This window comes from Coenobita brevimanus, chromosome 90 (genome assembly GCF_032717465.1).
Source record: "Coenobita brevimanus isolate Jiangsu-jjx chromosome 90, ASM3271746v2, whole genome shotgun sequence".
NCBI lineage: Eukaryota > Metazoa > Arthropoda > Malacostraca > Decapoda > Coenobitidae > Coenobita > Coenobita brevimanus.
Window position 1 is genome coordinate 21762886 of NC_137043.1, and position 8031 is coordinate 21770916.

Consider the following 8031-nt stretch of genomic DNA (forward strand, 5'->3'; position numbering starts at 1 on the left):
CTTGATTTTTTTTTTTTTTTCCGGCCTATCAACCATTGGGGCCGAAGCCCCTGGTTATTAAGGCCATTTATATATATATGTATATACATTTAAACATATATACATATATATACAAACATATATATATACATACATACACACACACACACACACACACACACACACACACACACACACACGCTTCTATGCATACATACAGACACACTTTCATGCAAACGTACATATATATATATAATAATTTTAATCTTATTTAATTTTTTTTTGTATTTTTATTTTTTTGATTTTTTCTTGGTTTTATATTTTTTCTACCTTACATTATAAAGTAAAACTAATCTAAAGACCCTAAAACTAATCATCTAACAGACAAATCGCTAACCTATACTAAATCCTACAGAGACAAATAGCTAGACCTACACTAATGGTAAAAATACCTCGACTAACAGAACACCATCGACTGCAGATAAGTAATGCCTTTCTACATTACATACCTGCACTCATCACCTGGTAACTGTCAGTCGAGGCACAACCTAATATAGGGGACATCAATATATGAAAGGGAACCAGACGAGTCAGGAACATTTCCATATACGTCAGCTGTCGTCCCTAATTAGAATAACTTAAGCAAGATAATATAATGTATTTACATAATTTGTACAGAAAGTGAAGAACCTCGCCCAGCAGACCACCATCGACTGCAAGTGCCCAATACCTTCCTATATTGCACACTTGCACTCATCAGCTGGTGACTGTCAGGCGAGGAACTTGGCTTAATGTAGGGGACATCAATATTAGAAATAGATCGGTGGGAGGAGGAACTATTTAAAATATGTCAACTGTCAACCCTAATTAATATTACAATATATACATATTTACTCTTCATAAAAACCATAACCACACAGTAAAAAAGTAACATCACTCTGATCAGTCCGGTCTCTCTCAAGAAAGCCATCAATTTATCAGTCATAACAATGTCCCCATCACCCAGGATGGTGGAAAGGGTGAAGGGGACGTCTACTGCGCCGCAGTAATTTATAAGTGAAGCACGTTCACGAATAAATCGCCGACAGCGCAGGATGATATGACTGATAGATAACACCGCATTACAGATGTTACAGTGCGGTGGGAAGCGTCTTTCCATATATGGTTTTATGTGGGTTAAAATGGTGGCATTAAGCCGCAACCGTGCCAACACTTTTTCTTCTAGGCGACTGGGACGGTTGGCAGTGTCCCAGTCGCCCAGGTACGGCTTACAAGTTGGAATATTTAGTCTGGTCCACTGACCTTGCCACAGAAGATTTATTGATTTCTTTCCGAGAGAGAGACTCGACCGCAGATCACGAGGAACGTCCCAAGTCTCCTCGAGTTCTACAGCCGACTTTGCAAGTAAGTCAGCCTGCTCATTGCCGTAGATACGACAATGACCAGGCACCCAGATCAGCGTGAATGACTTGTTGCATGAATGCAACTTATTAACGATGCGGCCCTGGATCTCGTGAGAGTCCGTAGTACAAGATGCAATTGCCTGAAGGGCTGATTTTGAATCTGAAAAATGACAAATGAGTCATGCCTAGAATTGAGAGCATAGTCTATGGCTTTGTCAATAGCAAAGAGTTCTGAAGTAAACACAGATGTATGAGTCGGCAACCGATACCTGAGGGCACATTCAGTCGACCACACACTTGCACCCACACATTCACTCGACTTGGAGCCGTCGGTGTACAATTGATGGGACCCCAAGTGACGAACAATGATGTTACGAAACAAGTGGTGGACCTCCGCCTCCGGCGCCTTGGCCTTTGGTGCTGGGAGCCATGATACATCCACTGTAAAGCTGGGTGGCTCCCAAGGCGCTATATTTTTTAGCACCAACTTGTCACAGTCACTGGGGTCGACACCAAGCTCCTGAGTCAGTAAGTGGAGGCGAGCGGCAAGTGGCCGACGCACCCCCCGCAGAAGGTGGTGGTATTGACGCAGGGGGGTACAGGCCACATTGCCGATATAGCATTTCCTTAATGTTCGTAGTCCATACGAAAATGCCAGGTGGTCACGGCGAATACGGAGGGGAGGCACATTCGCCTCCACTTCCATACGAGCTACACGGGTACACCGGACAGCTCCAAGACACATTCGCAAGCATTTATTCTGTAACACATCCAATCCTTTCAGCGTGGCATCAGATGCCGAGCCATACACCTGTGCGCCATAGTCTAGCTTTGATCGAATAAGGGACTTATACACCATTAATAAAGATTTTCTGTCGGCACCCCAGGTAGTACCCGCTAGGTACTTGAGGACATTTAACGGTTTATCACAACGAGCAAGCAAAGTATTAACGTGAAGTTTAAAATTCATTCTACGATCAAAATGTATTCCTAAAAATTTTACAGAATTTTGAAAAGGTACCGCCTGATTATCCAAAGTTAAGCACAAATTAGGTACGTTACGATTAGTGAAAACTATAGCGGCACACTTACGGACGGAAAACTTAAATCCCCACTGCAAGGCCCATTGGTGGACGGAGTCAAGGGCTGCTTGAATCCGCCCAGCCGAAAATTGTGCATTACGGGAAGAGTGCCATATTGCACAATCGTCAGCGTAGAGTGAGTATTTAAGATTCCTCGGGATGGGAGCTGATGACAGAATATCATTGATCATAATACCAAATAAAGTAGGACTAAGCACACTTCCCTGTGGCACCCCGTTTTCCTGGATAAATATATCCGATGTTACGTTACGGGGCAATTTGACAGAGAAAGTTCTGTCCCTTAAGAAATTTGAAATAAAAACAGGCAAATTTCCTCTTAAACCATAAGCATAGAGCTTCATTAATATACCGTGTCGCCAGGTCATGTCATAGGCTTTATGGATGTCCAGGAACACCCCTATCATGAATTCTTTATTGGCAAATGCCTCTGCAATACAATGCTCCAAATTCATTAAATGATCTAGTGAACTTCTGTATTTACGGAAGCCACATTGTTGATCATTTAACAAATTCTTCGACTCTAAAACAAAAAGAAGCCTATTGTTAACCATACGTTCCATGACCTTACATAGACAAGAAGTCAACACAATAGGACGAAATGAAGTGGGATTCATAAGACGACCAGCCTCTTTGGGTATCGGTATGACGTGCGCAAAGTGCCATGAGTTTGGGAACGTTCGAGACGCCCAAATCTCATTGTACAATGCTAACATCTTAATCAGGTTGTCCTGATTAAGATGCTGGATCATACCGTAAGTGATGGTGTCTGGTCCAGGGCTGGTGTCTTTACAGGATTTAAGGGCAAGGAGCAGTTCATCTAGCGTAAACTCTTGGTTGTACGGGGAGTTTACGTCTTCTGTGGCAAAGTCTAATATCTGTAGCTCAGCCGTGCGTTTATGAAGTTGGAAACGCAGGTCATAATTGGCTGAGCTACTTACATGAGAAAAACTCCTGGCGAGGACGTTAGCAACGTCCACGGGCTCGTCATAGATGTTATTATTTACTTGCAAGGTGGTAATGGGGAAATATGGGCCTTTATTATTTAATATTCTTATGGTGGACCAGACTTTACGTAATGGTGTTGTACGAGTCACCGTGGACACAAAGGACCGCCAGGAGTCACGTTTGGCCCTTCTTATTATTCTCCTTGCCTCAGCCCGTGCCTGTTTGTATGCAATAAAATTTTTCTCAGTGGGCTGACTATCAAAAATCCTGTATCTCCTATTGCGTTTTCTTAATGCTTGTCGGCAACCCGGCGTCCAACCAATGTGCTCTATGCTTCGCATGAACTGTAGAAGTCTTGGGAATAGCAGCCTCAGCTGCGTGTAATATGGATTGGGTTATATTTTCGACCTTAACATCTATGGTCTCCCCAGATATATCTAAATTGGCGATCCTTGAGAAGGATCCCCAATCTGCTTTCTTATAGTTAAATTTTGGAGGTGGAGGGTCCGAAATGATGTCGCGTGTATAAGAAAGACAGATGGGTAAATGATCACTTCCCAAGGAGTCGTCGTAAGGGTCCCATGAGAGACCTTGATGTATACCAGGGGAGGCCAAAGATAAGTCAATGGCCGAAAAGTTACCAGTACGATCATCTACACGAGTCGCTCTACCATCGTTCAGAAGACAGAGGTTGGACTGTAGTATTAGGTCGGCTACTTGCTCCCCACGACCATCAATCCTCAAGCTACCCCATTGATAGTGATGGGCGTTAAAATCGCCCAACACTAACTTATTTCCAGGCAGATGTTCCACTAGTGAATTTAAAGCATCACTATCAATGGGGCCATGTGGAGGACAGTACAGAGAGCAAATAGACAGATACGTGTTATTAAATTTTACTCTGCACGCGACAGCTTCCAGAGTAGAATTTAGAATCACTTCCGTTTGTGGGTGTGATTTGTGTGTGTAAATGGCAACTCCGTGACCTTCATATCTTCTATACGAGTGGTAGTGTTTGAACTGTGGAGGATCAGGATGATCCTCCAGGCACGTCTCCTGTAAACAGACAACGTCTGGCCTGTGTATAGAAAGCAAGATTGCTATATTGTGTAACTTATTCCCAATACCTCTACAATTCCACTGTAATACAGTGAAAGCGACGGTTTAAGATTTTCGTTGGGGGCCAGTGTGCTTTGTCTTTTTTTGTCTCCCGCCGGCAGGCGAGCGACTACCGGGGGACCTATCCCGGTGCTTGTTCATGGAAACCTCCATATTATCGTCAATTACGAGGTTCCCTGACCCCACCGAGGAAGAGCTAACCTTCCTCTCCCTCGCTGGAGTGGGAACTGGAAGAACGTGAGGACGAGACTTTGTGAGGGTGGTCATGTTACTTTTACTAGACTTGTCGGGTTTCGCTTTAGGCAGTACTGATGGAGAGGCAGCAGCAGCCTGAGAGTACGTTGAAGCCTTAGGGATGTCAGTGAGAGAGTTGGAGCGGACAGGAGGTCGAGATGGAGATGCACTGTGAGTGGCAGTAGGGAGAAGGACAGGATCAGTCTGCGTCTCTACAGAGCACATCACAGGACGGGACATTACCGCCGAAGCATAGGACCTATTCGGCATGGGAGTTGCATGCAACTCCCTCACCTTTTTCCTAGCTTCGTAGTAGGAAATGCCCTCCGTTGCCTTCACTGTGCAGACCTCCTTCTCCTCCTTCCACTTGGGACAATCCCTAGAGGAAATGGAGTGAGCGCCCTTGCAGTGGAAGCAACAGACCGTCTCAGATGTGCAATGTTCCGCCTCATGACCTTGGCTTGCACACTTGCCACACACTGGCTGGGAAGCCCGACAAGTCTTGGCACCATGCCCATATAACTGGCATTTCAAACAACGGAAAGGGTTGGGAATGTATGGCCGCACATGAACAATTTCTGTAACCAATTTTTACATTGCTAGGAAGTGATACTTTACCGAATGTCAAAACAATGGTCGCTGTCTTTGTCCTGACACCTTCCGAGTAGCGAGTTATGAATTTAGCATCAATGACATCTTGCTGAGCGAGTTCATCTATGATCTCTTCCTCACTCATCACCATGAGATCCCTGCAAGTGATAACCCCCTTGCAGGAATTCATGGATGTTGGGATCTTGGTTTCGACATCATAGCAATGAAACTTGCGCAGCTTCAACAAGTCCTTAATTTGAGATGAGGTACAAGTTTTTATGAGGAGGTCTCCGTTCCCAAGTTTTTTGACTTGTTCCACCTCCCCAGCACAGCCATCAATAACCTTCTTGATCATGAAGGGATTGAGACTGCTCAAGGGAGTGGAACCTAGAGCAGTGATGATCACATATTCGGCATTATTTACAGGGACATCACGGGGCAAACGAGTCTGGGGCCGTTCTGTCTGGGGGCTGTCAGTCCGTGTAGAAGTCGGGGGTCGGTCAGGACTACCTCCCCCCCTGAGGGGGAGGGAGGCAGCAGTGGCGTCCGCCATAGTTACCACTTCCCCCGTGAGGGGGAAGTGGGAAGAGAGAGAAAAACGACCAAGGGAGAATTGCCCGGGGAACACACACCTAATCTGAGATTACCCTCTCAAACCACTCTCGGGAGGACGCGCCCGTGTGTAACTCACACCCCAGAGCGATCAGTGGGGGGTACACTCCAGAGGTGAGTAAGCAAAGGCAATCTCAGGAAATAGATATAGACACTTACTATATCTCTAAAGGGCTGGGAGGAGAATTAGTACTAGCTAACCTAACTTTATTGAAAAACGCCCTAGTGGCGAGGAAAACAAAAAGCTAAGGCCGGTGAGGCAACCCTGCAGCTAGACGAGAGCTCAGAAACACGTCCTCACTCTTCGCAACCATCCATCAAAGTCTCCAGACTGACTAGTCTCTTCCCTATCCTTATATAAGCTTGCATTGCTCTCGAAACTTCTACTTCTCCAACATTCTAGGACATACTGTCTTGCATCAGCCCCTAGCAACAACAGTTACCAACTACGAGACATCAAAACACTCTAGAGTTGTCTTACATTCTATAACATTCTAAATCATTAACCATACGAACTTGATTTACATAATTTAACAAGCAATCACTTAAATAAAACATTATAAAGAAAAAGAGCACAAAAACTGATGCATAACTTACGAAATAACTAAGCTCACAAACAGCAGACAAACTGGCAACTCTGATGACTCGTACCGAAACTTACGGTACCAGAAACGTCTCGAAGGTACGAGACTACCTAACTGGCAAATCCTCCTTCATAACAATTGTTTTAAAATCCTCCCCCACCCCATTTTCCTATCTCCTTCCATGCCCTACCCCTTCATACAATCCTTCTTTAATTGTCCCCTTTCTCTCGCCTCCACCTTTCATATCTTCGCTCCCTCCCTCTTTAGCCATCACACATCTCCCTTCCCTTCTCCTCACATCCTCTTCCTTTTTTCCCACTACACGCCTTCCGTCCCCTTAAATCCATCCCTCCTTTCCTCCCCTGTAACCTGTCTCCTCCCCTGCACCCTCATGATTCCATCTTTCTCTATCCCCACTTCCTCATTTCCCTTTCCACAAACGCTTACACTTATCACTCTCCCTTCTCACTTCCCTCCAACACCTCTCTCTCTCTCTCTCTCTCTCTCTCTCTCTCTCTCTCTCTCTCTCCACACACACACACACACACACACACACACACACACACCTGTTTACACCTAGCCAGGATGTCAACAGGTGCTCCCATTACTGATCTTAACATTAGAGGCCAGAGAGAGCTAATTAGAGGTGCATGAGGAGAAGGAAACCGAGAATGAGAAGGAGATGCTGAAGTAAGAAAAGGTGGTTAGAAGAAGAGGCAGACCGAGAATAAGATGCAGAGGCAGAGGTAGAAATGGTTTGAGTAGGTCGTTGGAGGGAGGAGTGAAAGACCGAAAATAAGGTAGTTTTAAAAAGAAAATTATATAGCTGGCCAGAGGAGAGGTAGAAGGTAACAAAGATTGAATTCAAAGTATGAGATTAAATGGCTGGATGAAGATGCGAAAATAGAGCATACACACACACACACACACACACACACACACATATATATATATATATATATATATATATATATATATATATATATATATATATATATATATATATATATATATATATATATATATATATATATATATATATATATATATATATATATATATATATATATATATATATATATATATATATATATATATATATATATATATATTGTTACGGAACAGAGAAAGATAATGTACACTTTAAGTGAGAATACTAAAAATCACTACTGTCCCGTGAAGTTCCAGGTTCAAAACAAAGAGTTAGGTAAAATTACAAGTTAAAGTTTAATGCTCAAACTAACAACAAAACATTCAGGACTCATAAGGATAATGTAATGGCAAAAAACAGGTTAAATATATGGTTAACTGCAATAGCCTCTATTAACACGAAATTAGCAAGAGTAAATTTATCTAAGTCAGCCCTGATAAAATGAAAATACACTGGGTAATGCTCAGTTAATGCAAGATAAATTATTACAGATATAAACTATTATTAATGATGGCTGACAACAAGAACCC